Source organism: Zootoca vivipara, chromosome 4, assembly GCF_963506605.1.
Source record: "Zootoca vivipara chromosome 4, rZooViv1.1, whole genome shotgun sequence".
NCBI lineage: Eukaryota > Metazoa > Chordata > Lepidosauria > Squamata > Lacertidae > Zootoca > Zootoca vivipara.
Window position 1 is genome coordinate 71,930,582 of NC_083279.1, and position 23,533 is coordinate 71,954,114.

Consider the following 23,533-nt stretch of genomic DNA (forward strand, 5'->3'; position numbering starts at 1 on the left):
GGAAGGAATTTTTTTATTTTGTTTCGACTACATTAGACCAGGTTACCTACCTGTAACATGTACAAAAACAGTTATTGATGAGGATTTTTGCAAATATTTTTGTCCCAACCAACTTGAAATAGAACTTTTGCAGTAAAAATGAAATCTCACAAAAATTAATCACGGCCCAAATATAAAATTTATATCCAACTTCAAAAAATATATACACTGATGTGTGCATGTGTTTTCAAGGGGGTCAAAGAAGAGACAGTTCAAATATCCATCAAAATGCTTAGAATCCGTTTTGATTTGGCTGGTTGTTGTTGTTGTTGTTTTTTGCAATTCTTTATAAATATTCCCTGGTGGTCTAGTGGTGGTCTGTGGTCTAAACCAATGAGCCTAGGGCTTGCTGATCAGAACGTCAGCGGTTCAAATCCCCACGATGCGCTGAGCTCCCGTTGCTCTGTCCCAACTCCTGCCAACCTAGCAGTTTGAAAGCACGTCAAAGTGCAAGTAGATAAATAGGTACCCCGCTCCAGCGGGAAGGTAAAAGGCATTTCCATGTGCTGCTCTGGTTTCACCAGAAGCGGCGTAGTCATGCTGGCCACATGACCTGGAAAAACTGTCTGCGGACAAACGTCAGCTCCTTTGGCCAGTAAAGCGAGATGAGCGCTGCAACCCCAGAGTTGTTTGCAACTGGACTTAGCTGTCAGGGATCCTTTACCTTTTTTATAAATATAACCTGTGCCTCAAAAACATCATAATTTTTGCCATTATTGGCTGATTTAGAAGACTGAAGAACAGCGCAAGCTATATGCACAAGATTGACGAATAGCATAAGATAGGTTTGAACAGCAAATTCTCTCTAACTCTGCAATTGCCTTAAGGTCATTTATCAGACTTTTGGCTACAGCTTTTTAAAATACAGATTAATAGAAAATTACAGTCTGCATTTGAATCATTGTAACACATCATTTTAAAAAACCCTCTCTCTCTCTCCCCCCCCCCCCATGTTCATAAAAAATAAGTTTGCAGTACCTCAGAAATATCTCTATGGGCAGATACTCCACATCACTCCTTTTCTATGCGTATGTCTCAGAAACAGCTAAGAAAACATACACATTTCACGATGCTGAGCACTTTCCATCACTTTATTGCCGATGGAATAATAGGATTTGTCAAGGGACATTATGAACCACCACTGCTGGATAAATACATAAAACATGATGGCAAAGGTCTGGTGGGACTTGAATCAATTTTCTTCTGCCATCAAATAAATGTCACATTAGATGTAAAGCATGCTGCATTCTATGGGGTCTTCTGTTCCCATTGATACACAGTCTAGAAACGGAAATGCAGTTTCAGATGTGAAGTTTACTTCCCATCTGCAACATGTCTTCCAGATTAACCAGCAGAATGGGTCAATATAATGAGGAAGAATGAAAGATATAAAAGGGGGAAGAACTAGGAGAAGAGTGGCACACATGTCAGATGAATCACAGCATACATTCATTTTTTTTTATGGGATGAAAATAATTAAGAAACACCACATAAAATCACCTCTGATGCCAGCCAAAGTTCTGCCATTTTTTAAAATAAATAAATAAATTCCCAAGTGCATAATGAGCACAAGTTAAATGTGCGAAAGTTGCGGGTCTACTGTATTATTAAAAATGAGATGGCCACTGCAGCTATTATTTGAAAGGAAAGTTAGCAACAGGCTGAATATGCAAATTCAGCCATATATGTATTATGTATTTATGTATGTATGTATGTGTGCAAGTGTGATATATATATCCACACACCAATTTTTTCCCTAATTTTTGTTTAATTAAATATTGGCATTTATTATTTATTTGCAAGGTTTCCATTATAAAATGTGTTAAGAAGGCACAGGTGGATCTGTGAAAATCCATAGCTCTCCCCCGCCCCCAGTGCAGCCCTTCCCATCTACAGCAAGTGTGGATGCATGGTTTTTATCTTTTAAAACCATGGAACGGGGTGTTTGAAGGCCGGCCTTTCCCAGTATTTACTGACTGGTATATTTAGATCCTCAATGGAGGATTTTCTGCAGGTGCCCCCATCTACCAAGACGAGGCAGGTGGGCATTCGCAGTGGTACTGCTGCAGTTGTGGAATACTCTCTCATAAAGGTTTCCTGGGCTTCTTGGATGCAATTCTAATCTATCTATCTATCTATCTATCTACCAACGATAGTGTTTTTCATTATATTCTAATGCTAATGCCATTCTCCAAAATAAGATGCTGCTATAGAACGATGCCGCCATCTCTGATTGTACATATTTGTTTCACACCTAATACTCCTCAGGATGGAGCTCTTCTGGCTTTCTTATTCCCTAGTGCTACATCATAAACAGGCATCATAGGGAGTCACTGCTCAGTATATACCAGCCCAGGGGTCAGCAAGATTGGTCCTGTGGAGATCCCTCCGTAGGCCGGATCGTGCGTGCCCGCCCGCGATTTTCAGCGTCTGTGCAGAGCGATTTCCAGTGCTATGGAAGCGAGTCCCTGTGCCGCACTGTGCCAGTTTAGCGCTACGCGCTGGTGGGCGGCTCAGTTCGGGGGCAGCTCATGGTTACCAGGGGGGGAAAAGAGGAGGAGTGGGCATTGAAGACTCAAGAATTAGGGGATGGGACTTGTAAATTTAATTAAGTACCCCACTGCCCTTTGCCACTCACACACCATAATTTGGGAGCTGGACAGGAAGGGGGATACAAGACAACTCAAAAGGTATCTCTGTTGTTCATTGATGGTAATGAAGGCTTCCCCTTTAGATGGGACCTCAGATCCTGGGTGGCAAAAACATTTGTCAAAGCTTTTTTGCAGAGCTGGTGCAGTGGTGCACAAGATTGTTGCTGAACTTTGGCAGCAATAGCCATTGGTGAAAATCTGGGACACAGAAATAAATGAGAGGATATGCTTATATAGCCACAGAGAAGGAAGAAAGTTTGGCATGTTGAAGGCATGGGATATTGATTGCCCCAGAGAGTGAGAGATCACAGAAATTGCATTTCAGCTTGCAAGATGAATAAAGCTATAGCTGGACTGACAAGCCAGAAGAGATGTTATATGGTAGCTAGAAGGTTTCAATATTAGAACACACAGAGAGAAATACTGCAGGTATGTTATAGAAAGGGAAAATGTCAGTCCATGAGACTGAGTTTTGAATCATCTTCATCAAGAAAGTGACAGCATAATAATAGTGTCAAATGAGGCCATAAACTCCCCAAAACAGCATGGGTAACTGTAAAGCAAGGAATCTTCAACTGGCAGCTTTTGTGTAGAGTCAATGCATAGTCTCATTCACTACTTAAAATGGGAATAATCTCTTGCAACTACTAGAATTGAGGTTCTACATGGTTCTATTATACGTGTGTGTGTGTGTGTGTGTGTGTGTGTATATGTTTCGGATTAACAAAACTCTCTATGAAAAATTAAATTGTGCTATACAGTGTGATGGAGTACACCGCATTAATGCTATATAAAACATAGGCAAAGTACCTCTTGTTAAGCAGACAATCTGCTGCATACCCTTGCTACAGGCAACTTATTCAAGCAGACATTAAATGTGGGTTGAGATTGCGGTGTGGTCATAGAAATCATTGCACATGCTAGATTCAGCAGAACATAGAAGATCAAGGCAGAGCATCAACCATATTTGGAAGGAGGGGATAAAAGAAAACACTCACTTTTGTTGCTTTGGGGAACAACAGTATTTGGCTAGCTATTATTTAGGCCCACTTGATCTTTATGATATAATATTGGATGCTATTCCTTCCCTTTTGTACTTTCTGCATATTAATGAGTCATGCCTTATTGCTGAGGTAATAGCAGTACACTTAGATGAATTCGGGCTTGTCCAAACTTCGCTTCTCCCATGCCTCCGATCAGTTTTCCATTTGTCTTGTGCTTTCCAGGTAGGGTTTTCTGTTTGCTCCATTGATTCCCCTGGGAAAACCTACTCTCTACCACTGAATTGGAGCAAACATCACTCCACAGAAAATTCAATTGCTCCAATTCAGCAGTAAAGAATAGCTTTCCACAGGTGAAAGTGGTGGGGCAAGCAGAAGTGTGGACAAGCCTAAAGATATAGGAAAAGTGAAGGCAGACAATGATACCAACCCAAAGTGACCTAATACACAGGCTTAGAATAATAGAATTGCAGACTTGGAAGGGACCCCAAGAATCATTTAGTCAAACCTCCTGCAATACAGGAATTGCAACTAAAGCATCCATGACAGGTGGCAATCCAAGCCCTTTGGATTCGGTCAGTCAACCAGCTACAAATCTACCTAACCGTTACCTTGATGAACCCACATTTTGCCAGCTTCCTCGCAAGAATATCATGGGGAAATCTGTCAAAAGCCTTACTGAACAGATACACTATGTCCACAGCATTTCCCTTCAAAAAAAGAAATGAGATTCACCTGACGTGACTTTTGTGAAACCCATGCTGAATCTTAGTAATCACAGTATTCTTTTCTAAGTGCTCAAAGACCAACTGTTGGATTATCTGTTCTAGGTCCTTTCCTGGTATGGATGTCAAGCTCACCGGTTGGTAGTTACCAGGATCTTCTCCCCTCCCCCTTTTTTTTGAAGATGGGGACAACATTTGTCTGCAGGGACCTTACCTGTTCGCCATTAATTCTCAAATATCATAGATAAAGGCTCTGAGATTACATCCACAAGCTCCTTTGGATGGAGCTCATCAGGCCCTGGTGATGTGGATTCATTTAGTAAGCAGGTAGGTGTTCCCTTACTACCTATTTTCTTAGCTTGGGCTGCAGCTCCCTCCTTAACATCATTTATTCTTTTATCACCAGGTTGGGCATCACTTTCCTTTTGGGTGAAGACAGAGGCAAAGAAGCTGTTGAAAAGTTCCGCCTTCTGTCTGTCTTCTCCACACAGAGGACCCACCACTTGCTTGTTCTTTCTCTTGCTTTGGAAATGGCCAAAGAAACCTTTTATTGTTATTTTTAACCTCTCTTGCAAGCCTGAGCTCATTTTGAGCTCTAGTTAGCCTGACCTTCACCTTGCAACTGTTGGCTATTCATGTATGCTCCTCCTTTCTGATCTCCCCTTTCTTCCATTTCTTATACATGCCCTTCTTAACTCTCAGCTTGTAAACAAAATCTTTTATAACAATGGAGATCAAGGCACATAATTAACAAATGCATCAGCACGATGGTGAATGTTAATCAAAAAGTTATATTAAAAAGAGAGGCCAACATAAAACTTTGCACCTAGAAAAAAAGCATAATGGCTGGCCTAGGACCTTTTACTGCTTGGAACAGGGAAACAAGTCATGCTTTTCACCAGGAGCATAAGCCAAGTTGTATAGTTCTGTATTCAAGGCCAACCAAGATATTTTGGCACCTGCCCTGTCATGAATCCCAATATCTACTGCCTAGAGAAGGAGTCTCACCCTGCCTAATGATATGGCTGGCCCAGAGGGCTATTGAAGTGAAGAAAATGATGATTCATCTCCTATTAAAATCATGCAACAGAACGAGACACAAGGTCAAATTCAATACTCCTATTTGTCGACAACATTATGGACTTCATTTTAACAAAGAATAGGATTTGACCCATTAAAATGCTAGGATGTAACTTTGGAAAAAAATCATACAGCACTGTTTCCACCAGAGACATACTTAACCTAATTACATTGCATTAACATGGTAGATAACTCCAGGACACACTGCTATTGTATAATATGCACAAAAATTAAAATCTATGAAAATTGAACTTCTTTCCAGTACTTCATACAATAAGTGGAATAATCATCTGACTTGTATGATACGCCTCCCTTTGCTCTTATGTCATATATTTTCAGTTTGAAATTAATGTAAAATGCTTCATGAAGCCAAAACAGAGAGAGAGATCCAATTAAACTTGACAATGTTATTTATTTTTTAAGCATCTTTTAGTAGTTGAATAATTGAACCTAAACACAAGTTCCCAAATGTAAAAAAAAACAGTGTTTGTTTTCTATATAGCAATTAATAGTGAATGTGTGAGCCACTGAAATCTTACTCAAAACTTATCGGAAAAAAGAAACAACAGATACATAAATGGGGTGTAAGGCCTATGCATTTTGCCCCACTCCAAGGTCATACTTTTCTGTTGGCCCCCCACATATTGAGCAGTAGCTTTTGAAACCGCATATCTGTGTAGATTCACCACCTGATTTACAACTCAGATCCTTTCAGGGTCCTAATTTGTGTAGGTAACACTCATTGATAGAAAAGGCTCCTACTTCAGTTAGCAGGTACAATGTGCATTCAGGTTTTTCAGTGCTTTAGAAAGATGGGTTGTATTCAAATGTTCTCTGTCCGCAAGAGCAAGGGCTCTTGCAGTGGCGAACGGTGCCGCTTGGCTGCCCGGGGCAGCCCCCCCTGGGGGCGGGGCGTCGCTCCGCAGCGTGCATGCGTCCTGACGCATGCGTCGTAACGTCATGACGTGCACGCCAGGACGAACTGTGCATGCACAGTCCGTCCAGGCTGGCACTGCTGCTCCCGCAGCAACCTTACAATCCGCCGAGCAAGCGGACACTTGTAAAGCTGCCGCGTAGGCTGCCCTGTCCGTGTTGTTTTTCGCACACAGCAGCCTTACAAGTTGCCACTCGCAAGGTTGCCACGGAAGCAGCAGCAGCCCGGATGGACTGCACATGTCCGCACATGCGCAGTCCGTCCGGGTTGGCGCTGCTGCTCTGCTCGGCCGGCGTGCTCTGCTTCTTCCTGCTTGGGCGGAGAAGGCGAGGGGGTGGGCCAGGGAGAGGCATCAGCGGCCGCCACTGGCGTCCCTCTCTGGCCTGCCCCTCACTTCTGCCCAAGCAGGAAGAAGCAGAGCGCACTACGGAGCGGGTTGCAGGTGCAACATTGGGCGCGTCCGCGATGGCGGTCGCACTGCCCATCGTTGGTGGAGGGTGGGGAGGGGCCGGGGGTGCTGCCCCCACCAGAGTGCTGCCCGGGGCGCCCCACCCCCATCGCCCCTCCCTTGCTACGAGCCTGCTCTTGTGCTAATGGATGGCTGAGTTTTAATGTTGCACAACAGCGGAGTCCAATGAAACAGATGTGAAACTTGTTTTACAACAGACTCGCCTGTCTATTGTACTGCTGCTGTTGTTAAATTTTATATACCTACCTATCCCCACGGGTTTCAGGGCAGTTCACAAGATATCAGGATGGTTCACGACAAGGAAGTTACCAGCAACAAGGAAGTTTCCACCAACACTGTTGGTGGAAAACATTTCCCAAGGACAAATATAACGTGAAGTGATTTTACTTAGTGCTACATTGGATGCAGTCCTATGAACTGGTGTGTGTGTGTGTGTGTGTGTCCTATATAGTTAAGAGAGATGGCTTTTTTTAAAAAAATGTACTAGATCTTTCCCATCTGAAATAAAAAGAAAGCCTTAAAATATTTTGATTATGGGAAGAAAAATGTCACTGTGTGTTTGACACAGTCAGGAACAATTACAACAAAATTAAATTGAGGATTTTAGTGGATAAAATTATTACCTTCATAGATTAATGAACAATAATAATTCATGCTTCAGAATTGACCATGTGGGCTAACATTTAATGTGCTATCCATAAAAGTTACTATTTCTCTTACCCCATGATTGAATTATAAGCTAACCTACAATTTAGGAAAGCCAAGAATTCATTTATGTAGGTTTATACTGCTGTGAAGGAATCAGGACAAATGAAGACCCCCAAATGAAATAAGAAAACCAAAGAGACTGACTATAGATAAAATGAAACTATCACAGTCAATAGTCACTATCACTTGTTATATTAGCCTATTAGTTCCTACTGAACTGTCCTGCGTGACTCATAAGAAACTGCATAGGCAGCTTAACCTGTTACTTGTTGCAAAGAGTCATGACCTAGGGACCTGGCCATGCATTGTAGTGGAGTTTGTTAGTTAGTTAGACTTATATACAGCCCTTAATCCTAAGATCTCAAAGCGATACACAAGGTAAAAATAAAAGGTAAAAACACAAATAAATAGTTAAAATGAAAACAACTAAACAACAAACCCCTCCCACAAACACATTTAAAAGGCTGTAGAATATTAATCAGCCCCAAGGCCTGGTTGAAGAGGAACGTTTTCGCCTGACATCTAAAGATATATAATGGGGAGGGCATTCTGCAAACAGGGAGCCACTGCAGAAAAGGCTCGTCCTCATGTTGCCATCCTCAGGACCTCACATGGAAGAGGCACATGAAGGAGAGCCTCAGATGAACTGCCTGTAGCTCAGTCAGGCTTGCAGCATGCATCCCTGCCACCACCCTATAATTCGGGGGACAAGTCCCTTGGAGTACCAAGTATCCACACTCCAGGTCTGCATAGCCTACATAACACCAGTTGGCTCTAGTTCCTTGAAGACGGTATCTACACTAGCTGCTTTGGCAGGAACTGCCCAAGGTCCTGTATGCTCTCTAATTTGGATGCTAACTGCTTCCCTTGTGAGCCTCAATACCCCACAGAACTGGACAAGATTCACTTGCCATTCTGCAATAGAAAGATTATGCAAAATATACAAAGGAGTGTGACACAAAGGCTAGTTTAAAATGGTTTTTTTCCCCCTTCCCTGTAGCAATTATGCATTATGAGACTTCCTTCCTGTTACAAGTGCAAGGTAAAAATTTGGTCTGTCATTGACTGCTGTTAACATGTCACAGTGCAATTACATGTCTCATGTGTATTAATAGTAATATTGACTAAAATAGACTAATGAAATATCTGAACAGCAGTGATTAACATTTTAAATTATCTGGTCATTTCTGTGAGACCAATCTACTCCAGTTGAAATCTGTAAAAATAATAATAATAATATTCATTTCTGTGCAAGTAGGATAAATCAGAAAAGAGGATAAAAGGAAACTCTTCTTTACCCTATCACTCCTCTTTTCTTTACTACAGACAGTTTGAACTGTGTCAGTGAACTCATCTCACGAAGCTCCACAGCAACTATTTTTTCAGAATCAGGCTTCTAAGAGTTTGATTCATACTGCTTTGAATGCTGTAGGTCTGTTGATTTTAATGGTGGTGGATTCTTTAATCAGATGTGGTGTGAGTTCTACATACCACTACATGCTAAGATTTAGACAGACTGCCTACGGATCAAGGATCAAATTTTCAAAAGGGGCTGTTCTCCCCATCTTCAAAAGGGTAACTACCCGGTAACTACATAGAGAGCTTGAAATCAATACCAGGAAAAGTCCTAAAATGGAAATAGTCAGTCTGTGGGGTACTTAGAAAAGAATGCTGTGATTGTTGAGACCCAGCACGGATTTTTGAATCTTCTTCCTTTCTTTTTTTATAGCTTTACAAGCTTGGTGGATCAGATAGTGTAACTTGATTTCAGTATGGCTTTTGGCAAAGTCTCCCATGATATTCTTGAGGAGAAGCTGATTAAATGTGGACTAGACAAGGTGACTGCTAGGTGGGTTTGTAGCTGGTTGACAGACTGAACCCAAAGGACGCTCACTAATGTTTCCACATCATCCTGGGAAAATGGGTGAAGTGGGCTGCTTAGGCAGGAAGAACCAGCTGCACAAAATACAAGATGAAGGACACCTAGATGTGAAAAGCATCTAGAGATTTTAGTAGAGCACAAGCTTAATGTGAATCAAAAGTGTGATGCAGCAGCAAAAAAACCCAATACTATTCTAGGCTGCATCAACAGAAGTATATTGTCCTGATCAAGGGAAGTCCTGGTCCTGGTCCTGCTCTATTCTGCCTTGGTCAGACTGCACCACAATTTAAGATGGCTATTGACAAGCTGGAAGGTGATCAAGATGATCAAGGGTTTGGAAGCCAAGTCTTATGATGAATGGTTGAAGGAGCTGGGAATGTTTAGCCTGTAAAAGAGGAGAGTGAGAGGAAATATGGTAGCCAACTTCAAATATCTAAAGGACTATCACATGGAGAATGGAGTAAACTTGTTTTTATCCTGCTCTGGAGGGTAGGACTCGAACCAATGGCTTCAAGTTACAAGAAGGGAGATTCTGACTGAGCATCAGGAAGAACTTTCTGACAATAAGATCTGTTCAACAGTGGAACAGGCTCCCATGAAAGATGGTGGACTCCCCTTCCTTGGAGGTTTTTAAGCAGAGGTTGGGGGGTCATCTGTCAGATATGATCCAGTTGAGAGACTTGCAGTGCTAGGGGTTGGACTAGATGAACCTTGGGATCCTTTGCAACTCTACGATTCTAAGCATCCTTTCTAGGTTATGTGACTTCCCCTATTTATTCTGGGTTTTCAAAACACCTCAAGAAGACTTAATGCTTTATCAATTTGATTTAAGAAGTTTATGAATTCAAATAGTTAAAGAAATTATTTTTGGGCTTGTTACCTGTATTTTAACATCTTTAAATTTTCTTCCTTAACAATAGGTGACCAAAAAGAATTTCAGCTGTTTTGCTATCTTCATACTAAGCACAAAATAAATATTTATTAAGAATCTAAAGTTACTGTATGAGGAGTCAGTAGAACATAATTCATATGTATGCATGATTCCACATATAGAGGCAAAGTGTGAAAGAATCCACATTCTCAATAAAACTGACTGATACAGCTTTAAGAAAAACAAAGGAAAATAAAGTCCATCTTTTAAATGGATAAAGGCACTGAACTGAAACATTCCATGGATATCTCCACCCACAAAAAAGTCTAATTATGGTTTTCACAGAAATCAATGAAAGACAGATGCAATAAAAGCAGTTCTGTATCTTCAAACTGAACTCCAATTAACATCCATCAGGAATTTCCAGCTGTCTAAAAAGAATCCTCAATCAAGAGAAAGGCTCTGTGCAAAGCACCTTTGAGAAAAGCATCTTCAAAGAAAGAGCTGGAGAGGACTCTTGTAGAAACATCATATCACTGCTTGTGCAGGCAAGAAGGTTGAAATAACTGTGAATGAAGAAAGTTTGAAGAAAGCACCACAAGGAGTTAAGTTTATCTTTGCTCATAAGTCAGCTACCTGATTTGGTGAAAGTATTTTGATTTAACAGTGACAGGAGATAGTATTAATTAAAATTTGTAATGACACTAGCTGCAAAAAAAAACCCCACCCCAAAACCCTTTGTAAAGAAATTTGGAAGGAAGAGCTATTATCTATTGAAACTGGTATGCCTCTTTTCTATTGTTAGCCATTAATAAATCAATCAGTTTTATTTACAATTTTATGAGAGGGGTTTAACACTCCAAACAAAGATATATATTAAAACAAATAATCCTGTTAAATGAGGAACAATATTGCACATACCCAACAGAAGAGAGGCCAGCTCACATAAATAGGTACACAAAATGGGATTTCAGTGAAACAATTAAATGGCTCAGAACCACAATATCTCAAGGAACTGCCTCTCTCTATGTTAAACAACTTGTGATCAGCCTCTGAAGTCCTTCTTTGTGTGCTTCCTCTGTGAGAGGTCTGGAGGGTGGCAACACGAGAACGGCCGTTTCTGGGGTGGCTCCCTGCTAATGGAATGCTCTCTCCAGGAAGGCTCGCCTTGCGCCTTCACTACACACCTTTAGGAGGAAAAAATATTCCTCTTCTGCCAGGCCTTTGACTGATTAAACAATCTATGGCCTTTTGAACTGTGGGGGTATTGTTTTTGATTGCTATTATGCTATGCATTTTTATATTGTAATTCGCCATGTGATTTTGGGATGAAGGGTTGTATGGAAATTTTAACAACAGCAACAACAATAATAATGTGGCCGTGTTTCTAGGGCCGCTGTGGGTGTGTTCATTTCTGTCTTGCTTTTCTCTTTTCTAGTAGTTCTCCACCTACTTGCCTTTCTAGGATGAGTACACGTTGGGTTTGGCGGCTGATCCACAAGCCTAGTGGAGCCATATCTCCAGCCCAAGTGTAATGTAAGAATAGGATTGCTCGTTTAAAGCAAGCTGAATATATGACTAATAGGAGCACTAAGTACTGGAAAGTTGGCACACAAAGTACTAATGAGCACATTTGCTGATAGTTAATAAAAGCAATTATTGAAATGTTGCTTGCTATTTATTATTAATAATAAGGTAATTACATTAAAGGTCCAGTAATTCATATAAATAGGTTACTAATGTGAGGAAATGACCCTGGGAGATATATTAAGTCATTAGTTGATTGGTTCTTATTGGTAATTATACTTTCCTTTGGGAAAGTAAAGATTCCCCATGAGGGAACCAGTAAAACCAGTGTACTTTGATAATTTTCTTATAAGAATGCTTTTTGGGGGGTGGAGGGGTAGATGACTGCTTGCATGGCTATAGGAAGGAGAGATGGAACTAAGTTGATATCATGCAATGAGAAAGTGTCCAACCTTTTCAGTAGAAATTTTTGACCTAAAAATTCCTGGACTCAAAACCTTTACCTCATTCTTTTCCTGTTTATACCTCTTGGGTAGAAAACAACATACAAAACAAATACCGTGTTTCTCATATTATAAGACATGTCTTATATTTATTTTTTCCTCAAAAAACACACACTATGGCTTATTTTCAGGGGATGTCTTATATTTTTCCCCCTCCTCCTCCTGCCATGGCCGGTATTGCTGCTGTGCCTATCACTATGTCTTATTTTCGGGGTATGGCTTATATTCCTTGAATGCTTAAAAATCCTGCTATGGCTTATTTTATGGGTATGTCTTAAAATATGAGAAACAGGGTATCACTATTAAAATAATTTTGCTCTTATTTGTCTTTGTTTTGAAAGGCTATGATGTTGAGCAAAAGTAGAGTCAGTGGAGTGCATGAGAATGCTGGGATGCCTTTGTAATTTGTCCTAATATATGCAGCAATTCCCCCAATTCTACAAGTAACTCACCACTGTTATTAGCTTCTATATGTAATCCAGTGCAAGAGAGGTTAGCAGTAGTAAAACAATGCAACAATGGCAAAACTCCAAAAAGGTAAATACACTAGACAGCTGCAGAAAGAGACAAAAGCCAAGACCACATAGAGTGCCACCTTAAAGACTTAAAAAACATTATTGTGGCATAATCTTTCATAGGATACACCCCATTTTATCAGATGTACCCTACCCTAAGTGTAGGTTTATATACCCTGAGACATAAGCAAAAACAGAAAAATGTATGATGATTTTTACAAAGAACCAAACAGTGAAAATGACAGCAATAGGCATGTCACAGAGCATAAATGAATGCAAAATCCAATTGAATGACTAGAAGATGAAGTCAGTATGGGTGGATCCACTCCTGAATAACTGCCACTAGGGAGATGAATAGGAAGCAAGACTAATAGTGTAAACAAACACCAAAAGTGGGATAATTTATCTCTGAAGCAAGCTAACCATCCCAAGGATTTAAAATGAGATTCCACAGAACCAAATATGCTAATGAATTCCAGGCCTGAGCTTTTCCGCTCAAGCCTCCCTCTTCGTTGGATAACAGTGACTCTTAGGTCTGCTACAGGAAGTCATGGAAGAGTGAAATGTTTTCCTGCTGCTTTCTGAATGTTACCATTTTTAATACCTAACCTGTAATGTCTGATGTAGGGGGTGACAAGTGGTGCTCCACTAGTTTTTCCTCCTGGGCCTGCCCTGTAGTGGATCTCGTCTGACAATAACCAAAGAAAAGCTACTCGGGTACCACTGGTAGAATTCTGCCACATTATTCATTGGTGAAGGAAAGAAAATTGAATTTAATCATAGAACCGTTTATGTAGCTTCCGTAAGGAATCTAGGCACTCACTGGCATCAGAGAGGGCTTTGGCATGCCTGCGTTTGTTTCTCAACACAACAACCCATCTCCAACTTAGAATGTATAAATTTTGTAGGTGGAATGTTGCCTAACAAAGTGTTTCTACCCACTATCTGAGAGGAAAATATCAACATAGCTTGTCAAGATTTTGTATTGCACAAGAAAAACACCAATGTTATTTCACAACCCATTATTTTCACAAGAATATGAATCAAGGAGATAAACTATGTCAATTTCCTCAGAGCACACTTATTATAGGATATTGTTTGAACCCACACTAATGACTCCTCGAGGTTAGTTATTACAGTGATTAGAAGCTAGGAGGATATTTTCTGTGGTGCTACAGAACAGAAAGTCAGCATTAAGAAAACCTTAACAACCCAGTGAAGGTAATGGCCTGAGTGCACAGTCAGTGCTTCTGCTGTTTTAAACAAGGGAAATAAACTGAGCAGAAGCTGAAGCAGTGAACTAACTAGGTCTTTGGTTCTCCGAATCAATAAGCTGTTTTATTTCTGAAAAGTAAATGCTGTATAGATGGCCTTCACTCACTTTTCACCCCATTCAGACTCCCTTTTTTATATATATATAAGTAAGCTATATGGTGACAAAGGTACTTGTTGCAAAACTCCCCAATTCAATAGAAATCCTGTACAGTATTTCAAATGATGAAAATGCCCACATTGGGGGAGAGATGTATAAAACCTCCTCAGTTATTTCTGCAGATATTTCTGCCTAGCTAAACAGCAGCACTGTACATTTGGAGCCCCTTTTCACAGAAGCAGGTATTTCATTTTTATGGGTAGAAAATTCCAAAGTATTACTTTGCAGGTTGTCTTATATCATTTGCCATTTACATTTGAAGAGATTCAACATATGGTACAACATATGGTTCCCTGTTAAGAAAGCACAGACCTGGCTTAATCACAGAGCAGTCCCGACTCAGAAGGCAACCCACAAGCCTGCCTGGAGCCACAACTCCAAGCCTCTCTATAGACCCCTTGGAACTCTCCCCAGGCCACACCCTTCCCCTTGCTTCATACCCAAGTGTTTTTGCTGGGCTGGAAGGTGATAATGACCACTTACCCTGCTCCGGGTGGGCAGTGGTTGCAGGCCCTTGCAGACTGCCCTCAATTCCCAGGGCAGCCAGGAGTTACATCCCTGCAGCTGGCCACAGAGCTTCCAGCAGCGGCCTGGGGATGGCCACCTACTTAGATTAGCGCCCTGGGGGTGGCCAGAATCCTTGGCATGACCCTGTTCAAAATTTCAGCCCTCCAGCAGGAGGCTGGAATGGAATTACATCCGGAATTACATCCGGAGTTGTGGCCAATTTTTATCCCAGACTGTTGTTTTGTCAAGTCTGTTCCTTTACACCTGGATAATTGTCCATGGGGAAATGTGGTCCTCGTGTTGACAATGGCTTCCCATCTCTGGTATATAGCAACCTATGGACAAATCCTTCCCTTTCCTCCCTGTCCCCCGAGGAAACTTATTCAGGGTATGGAAATGTCTAAATGTGCATAGATCACTACTCCAAAATTTTAGCATGGCTATGGTGCATGCCTGTGTCTGCAACTGCTGAATTGTCTAGTGTACCTCTTTCCCCATTTTTTCCTTAACACTTACTCACAAATGTGATTTGCTATTCCGTAATTTAAAATTATTCGTACTACAGTGGTACCTCAGGTTAAGTACTTAATTGGTTCCGGAAGTCCGTACTTAACCTGAAGCATACTTAACCTGAAGTGAATTTTCCCATTGAAAGTAATGGAAAGTGGATTAATCCATTCCAGATGGGTCCGCGGAGTACTTAACTTGAAAGTACTCAACCTGAAGCGTACTTAACCCGAGGTATGACTGTATATGTGATGCTCATTTTTGGTATCATCAGCAACCAATTGCTTATCTCTTCTTATACTTCCTGCTTTAGAAAGTAACTGCTTTGAATTCCATGCTGCCTGGTAAGTAGCCAGCCCAGATATCACAAAACTCTATTCACAAGTGGAAGCACTTGTGAATGCAGTGTGGCAGCAATATAAAACACTGTAATATTAAGAAAGTCATGGGGGGGGGGAAGTTACTGCCTAGACACACATCTGCGTGGAGATGCAGAATTAGGAAAACGTATCTCTAAAACACATCAGAGATCTGCTCATCATTTGAAGGGCACACCTCTTCTCTAGGTCAACTTTCTATACAGAAAGAGAGCTTCTTGATCAGATCAAATCCTGTAATCCAGCTTTCACATTCTTTTTCATCATGGTCAACCAGATGCATCTTGAAAAGTCCACAAGCAAGGCACAAGGGCAACATTCTTGTCCCATTGTTGCTACCCAGCAACCAGTATTCAAAACACAAGTAAGGACCCTAAGAAAATGTTGCTGTGTTGCATCCTGCCAGTCCTGCCAGTTATGCCCTCTTGCATTTCCCCTCCTTCCTGGTTTTCAATCTCAGCCATCGAAACAGTCACCCAGCATTCCAAAGCCACTGAGCATGCTCTGTCCTCCATGATGCTCACTCCTTCCCCACTGCCCCAGATCCCTTAAGCACCATTGCTCACACCTGCCAGGTAAAGCATGTCTGCTAGGATGTGGGGTAAAGCAAGTGATTAGTGTGGTAGTGGCAGCAATCAGCTATGCCATGTAAGGGCTCTGATGGCAGCAAGAACAGTAAGGCTGACAGCAGCAGGACCTGATGTGGGGGACAGACTGGACCAGTGATGGGACCAGTGGTTGCAATATGCTGAGAGCCCAAAAGTCTCGTGCATCCACTGCCTTGTCTATCATGTCCCCCGTTTGAGGATAACTGCAGTGGCCGACCTTGGGCTTTAAAATTTCAGCGGTGCCCTGTGCAATGCCAAAATTTGGCACCTTACCACCTCTTGACTTCCATTGTTTGTCATTGTTGCTGTGCCTCCTGTGGCACCCTCTCGGCTCGGCACCCAGTGCAGGCAAACCGATCGAGCTCGCCTAAATTGGCATCTGATAACTGATTGGTTACTACATAAAAATCAATCACTGCTGCGGTCATATGTGACATCCTTGCTTGTTAAAACAAGGGGACTTAACTTCATTATGAAAAACATGTTAGCGGAAAATGCAAAGGTTCTAAATTATTGTAAACAAGAATGCATGCTATGTGAGCTGCAGTTATCTGTCAGCTGACATTTCACTTGGAAACATTCAAGGAAGGCTTGGATCTTATTAATGTTGATATCAACTCAGAAAAAGTTCTTTTTGTTATAGCAAGAGTTAAGGTTGATCATCCTGAAAACTGTATTTTGTGAGATGCCACTTTCGGCCTTGTAATTGATAAGTCAAAGGGCCAAGAAAACAGTAAGAAAACCAAACAACTGAAAAGTAATTTATGACACAGGCATTTTGAGTCTCCAACTCTTTGAAGAGGTAAATTCAACAGGGGAAACAATTTGAGGGATCCAAAGTTATCAAGGTTAGTTTCATAATATGTTATTTTCAAAGTGTGCCTACCAGACCAAGGAGACGGGTCCCATTGAATAGACATTGATTCTTCATAATTGTCAAAGCTAAGTGTACAGCTGATAACTGGAAATGCACTTGGTTTTACATTTTTTGTTACAGACTTCTACAGAGATGACTTACCTTATAGCAAGTGAGTCTCTAGCTGTTTGGTGCTTTGTAACTCAGAAATGTTTGCTGTTTTCTGGAATTGAAAAAGTTAAAAAGAGAACATGATGATCATGGAAGATTTAGTGGAATTGGCTTGTCAAAATGATGAAGCAGAAAGGGTTTTTATAGAGTATGTTCACACACCAAAAAAAAACTTTAACATAATGTATAAAAGTGCAGAGTGGCTTTTGTAATGGCTAAGGAAAAAAAGCAGTATCATTAATTCAGACAGTAAGTGTAAGACTCTGTTGAAAATCTCCTTGGGATAGATCACAGAATTATATTCTTGGCTAGATAAATGGAACCTGGCAAGTCCCAGTTCTTGTTGCGATGCTTTATAAAATGCCATTGGGTTTCTGCAGTCTGTCATCTCCAGTACATGATAAGAAAAGGGTTGGGCTGTTTTCTTCAGTATCTATCTACAATCTTACTGAAGGCTACAAATGTCTAAAATGGGGGTGGGGGGAGGCTCCAATAAAGCTACCTCTTAAACACATTCTACTCACATTTGTTACTTTCTTCAGATTTAATTATGAGAAGCTACCTTATTATGAAACCTGCAACAAAGGCTTGGCTCAAGAAACTGATGCCCAAACAATGCTCTGTTTCCTTCACACTCCTGACACACAGTCTGCCCAATCATTCAAACCATAATCCCCATTTTTGTTTCCACATCTAGACTCTCCATACAAGGTCATTAAAACACCTGTAACTCTTTTTTAAAAAAAATCAGGCTTCCTGCTCAGAGACTGTGATCCATTATGCTTTTTAAAATAGTAAATAAGTAAGTAAAGCGAAGTGGAAAATATTTATGCTCGGTCAATCTACTTGAGGTGGGGAGCAGCAGTGAGAAACAGAAGGAAGTGAGTGACCGTGATGTATCTCAAGTCAAGTAAGAGAATAAAAATGCCTCAGAGAGCTACAGATATGTTATTTCACCTTCAGTGTTAGGTAAGGCCATGAGAACAAATACAAAGGGAAAATGTATTACAAGTCATTATTATCAATACAAGCCAAGCCTCATTAATTGATTTACAAATGGGAAGGGTTTCAGCCTGACATTTGAAATTGTATCCTGCAATCCTTCCCATCAATCATATCTGGGTAAGGCTTCACGTTAAGCCTTTTCTCTTTGTGATTACTCATGAGTAATAATCACCCCAACTTGGGATGCTTTCTTATTAACAGACCTGCCTGCAGGGAGAGCAAAAGGCTCTTATTTAAAATGCAGTCACTCCTTGCCAGACAATCTTTACTTTGTGAAGAGCTGCAGCGGGCTCACAACTAGGAAAAGCTCCATTTCAAACAGGAGGTTGGAGATGTCCCAGCCAGCTGGTCTGCTCATACGTTTCCAGTGAACTGCTTCTCATGGCAGGATGGGTGCTCACTCATGAACAATTATGTCGTTTCTAGTTGTGGGTTGCAGAGCAAAGCAGTAGCCTAGTTCACACATATCATTCTAAAGTGCTTTGTTAAAAGAGTGAAAGAACAGATTCCTGCAGTGCTACCTCTTGCAAGCTCAACATTTGGTAACACTTTTATTAGAACAAACCAAAATGTCTCAAAATATTGGACAAGCTTTTGAACTCTTTATTAGACTGAATGCCAAGCAAAAGGAGATGGGGAGAAAAAAGAGAAAAAGCCCACTTGATGTTGAAGTCAAAAGGTCTACATTTAGCACAGTCTTAAGATGGAGGACATAGCAAACATAGCTGGATTCTGTGCTAGCTGATTTCCATATTTTTGTTAAAAGTTACATTAAATTACGGCAAATATCTGGCTGTTATATTTCAACAATGTAAGAACTGATTTGCTGGATCAGACCAGTCTACCCAGTCCAGCATTCCTTTTCCAACAGTGGCCAAGCAGATGCTTCTGGGGACAATGAAGGCATGATGAAAATTGCCTCTCTGGATTTTTTTTTAAGAAGCATTTTTACAGAAGCTCTCCAACTCCGCCTCATTTTATTCTTAAACACTATACTCACACTAATCTCTTTGAGCACCAATAGCATATTTCCCATTCAGACATAAAAGATAATCAGTAGCTTCCATGCATGTTCCCAAGTTTGAATTTTACACTTTCCGTTCCTGTTGGCCGCTTCATTACATAGCAGTCCGGATACCAAAACACTATACTTTTTTAAAAATGCATACCCTGCTTTTTCATTCAAGCCAACACCTGAGTCTTTGTAAACCAAAACATAATGTCTAAATTCAAGGTGTCTGTGATGTTGTTTTAGAACTGTATAACCCCAAAGTACTCATGACTACTGCATGTAAAACTGCTGAACATAAAAACAGCAAGGAATTTCAAAAAGCCCAAGCTAAATGCTACAATATTCCAGAAGTCCTGCCTTGGTGTCCTGCCCCCCCCCCCAATACAACTGCTATACAGTACAGTATTAGCTGCAGCCACACAACTTCATGAAACCTAGCTTACACATAGATTTGAAAGAACTAGAATTCAGAGCAGCAGAAAGAGGCACATTATAGAAAAATATAACATATGGTTATTTTCCACAAATTGTAACCCTTAAGAGACTTTCCAATATGTTAAACTTAACACAGAATTAACTGTACATGCAACATCATTTGAAAGAAAGCAAACACCATTCTTCTAGAAAGCTAAAATGAAATGATATATAAGAATATATTCTAAACATAAGGAACCTTTACCTAGATAGTTTATAAATACACTGCAATAACGCACCATAAGAGAACAGATTCCCAAAATCATGAGGACAGTACATTACCAGATTAATATTAATCTCTAGAGTGCTAGATTAATTTCCTGTCCATGTTAATGTCCTTTTGATTACAACAGAAAATAATCATGGGGGGATCTTTCAACTGCAAAAGTAGCTAAGACTTAAAACATTAACAACTTTTAGAGCTTTTAGCCCAATATGTATAATTAAACGTAAAAAGCTAGGTCAATGCAATGTTATCTCTCCCCCTCTAGTTGTGTAGAAGTCATATAAATTTGGGGTCAAAGTTTACACAATAGATTCCACGCTGGCTTCGTTCGCACTGATGAAAAGGATCTCTACTCAATTCAGTGTGTTTACTGCAAACAAAAGAACCAATCAAGTGTGTGGGTTGTGGATGGAAGAGAAATTTATCGTGCTTATGTAAACAGAAATACAGAACATTGCATATATTTTATTCACATATTAAAAATGTTTAAATCATAACAATCTGCTCAAATACTTCCTGAGACAAAGGAAGTTACCTTATAGTGAATAAGCCATTGGCCCATCTAGCTTAATAGTGTCTATACTGAATGACAGTGGCTCTGTCAGTTTTATATGGGAGTCTTTCCCAGCCCGGCCTGAAGATGGGTCTTCCTTTCAGTCACCTTTAAAAGTGCAGTTCTATAGTTATGTACCTAACAGTAAGCCATATTGAACTCAATGGGATTCACTTCTGAGCAGGAGTGAAGGTAATATCACCCTTCTGACAGTGGTGTTCCTGATGCTTACTGGAGTGTGAGCAATGGTGGCACTGAAATTGGGCCAGAGCTGACTTGCCCCACAGACTCGACCTCAATGTCAGCCTGCTCCTGCCTGGTCTTGAAAGCGACAGTGACACTGCAGTTAGGAGGGTGGTAGCATAGCATTGCTTCACCATGCCAGTCACTCCTGCTTCTGACTAGGCATGTACAGAATTGCAATGTAAATCACCAAGAAAATCCTGGCACATGCACCTGACAGGGACTCAAGGCAGCTTACAGATAAATGCATGCATTCATTAGGTCACTCATTCAGGACGTCCATGTATGCAACAGGAGCAATTGGCTGAGATTTGTCAAATGGAACCTATTTCTCAATGATATGCAACATGTTGAAAAACTTAATACTGAAGATTGCATTTTAAACATTTCACAATTATCATTGGATTTTAACACACAGCCACCATTTTAGACAGGAGTATTCTTTTAATAGTTACATCATCTTGCCACTTGTAAGGTATTTCTTAAGTGTTATTACATCAGTTTTTTTTTTAAAGTCATACTGAAAGCAACCAGGTTCTGCACCAGTACACTCTTTCTGGGTTTTTTTAAAAGCAAAAGCAAGAAATGAAGGCTGAGGAAATTTGAAAATTTTAATAGAAAAACGTCCTTGATATTTCTTTTAAAGCCAGAGAAAAATAATAATGTACTAATAATAATGTAATGGAAGTACATTATTATTATCAAATATAACTGCACGTACAACTTATTGTAATGTCTAGTCCTCATAAATAGATTAATGGATTTCTTTTTCCAGACTTTCCAAAACAATACTCACTTTGAGCTTAAAACACAAATGAGAATTTTCAGCCAAAAAGGTCATTATTTCAGAAGTTACAAACCACTGTAGACAGAGGACTCAGAATGAAAGTGCTGCTTCATCTATAACTATTATAAAGATAGCTAATGAATTTAAAGTACATTCTGGAAAGAATAAATAAAATTTGCAATACAGATGTGCCCTATATAGACTACAGGAAAGTGACCAAGTGAGAAAATGCCAAATGAAAATGGTCTTGTTCTAGAGCCATCCATTCATAAGAAATATTCAGAGATTGTTCCATTGCATCTATATATTTCAGTAAAGCCTTAAGAGCTACATTCTTAAATGTAAAACAATATATACTTTTTATGCTAAATAATATCAGTTCTCATTGATGCCAGTTCTCAGCCTTACTTAGCTTTCGACTAGTATTTGCTCTGCTGCAGACCCACACACAGGGTTGTGTATTTGTGTTTTATTAGAGGGCTGGAGAAATATTATCATCTCAGCTGTGAGTGCTGGAATACCTGCTCCCTGCCTTGCAGGCCTTTTCCCACCTGGCCTGGGAGGGTGAGGCTCGGACTGACTCCAGCTACATTTCTTTCAGGGGATACAGATACATAGAGGAAGCTTTTTTAAAAAAAGCTTTAGAAATTTAATTCTCACCCCTGCTTATAAATGACAGTAAAATAAATGACACATAACTTGTTTTAGCATAGCAATCTTCCGGTACTCTGGATGGCACTCACTAAAACCTCACATTTCTTACTTGTGCTGTTACATTCCTCATTTCTATGTAACATTTGAACAATCTGTCAAGGATGTGAAGATTCTGGCAGCATTTGTTCCTTTGCTACCAGTTTATGCCTGTTACAGCATAGTGTGTAATTGGTGGCTCGCACTCTAATTGGCTGGGTAACATGGGACAACATCTACTTTTGTGTGCTAGTTTATCAAGACAAGCCATATTGACTGCTGGCTGGCCAAAGTACTAAGTGTAGCTGATTTGTTTGTACAGTAAACATGACACTGCACAAGACTGATGCTCTAGAGAAGCTTACTTCATAATGCACAGTGAGTGGGGTGTTCTGGACTTTTATGCAATGTTAATTTCCAGCCTTGAAGTTACCAGAGCACATATTACTGTAGCCAAGTTATCTTGTAGTTAAACTTATGGAAGGCACTTCACACCACTGAAGCCACTTGTACCTCAACAGCAAAGGATCCAAGAAAAACCCCAATCTATGTGATCACACCACTCAGCTGGTCAGAAGAACCACCCACCAACAGCATCTCAGTCCTGTCTGGAATAAGCTTCGGTTTATAAGCCCTCATCCAGTCCATTATCACAACCAAGCACTGATTCACTCCCTCACCTGCAGAAAATGAAAAGGACAACTAGAGCTGTGTGTTGTCAGTATACTGATGACAACACATTCCAAAACACTATGATCCCACTCAGTGACTTCTGCAGATGTTAAACAGCATGGGGGAACAGAACCAACCCATGCAGAACCCCGTTCTGGAGAACCCACAAAGCTGAACAATGCTCCTCAACAACCACCTTCTGGAGCCAGTCTTCCTAGTAGGAGCAGAACGATCATAATGCAAACTCTTGTTTTTTAAGTTGAAAGGTCTGCCTGTTGCACCTTTTGAACTGTGGTGGGTATCGTCACTTAACATTGCAGTCACTGAGGGTTGAACTTGTGTGAGAGACTTTATCATACATTAATACTCATGGAATAAGTCCCTGAGCCAGGAGCTGGATGCTTAGGTTTAGAGCTCTGTTATTCAATAAAGTTGTGCCCCAACTTGCCCCCCTCCCCACAACCTGCTACTTCATTGAATGACAGCAATGAATTCTACCTTTTGCTTT

At 40.5% G+C, this 23,533-nt stretch overlaps 1 protein-coding gene across 23 annotated transcripts in view; it reads right to left on the reverse strand.

Moving 5' to 3' along the window:
* ZBTB20 (zinc finger and BTB domain containing 20) overlaps positions 1-23,533 on the reverse strand; it is a 496,349-nt gene that overhangs the window by 125,113 nt on the left and 347,703 nt on the right. For 22 of the 23 annotated variants that reach the window (XM_035115418.2, XM_035115408.2, XM_035115410.2 and 19 more), the window contains one exon: positions 17,355-17,415. The exons of the other annotated variant lie outside the window; for it this stretch is intronic. The gene's annotated coding sequence lies outside the window, so the exon portion shown is untranslated. The remainder of the gene's footprint in view (positions 1-17,354; positions 17,416-23,533) is intronic. 23 annotated transcript variants of the gene reach the window in all.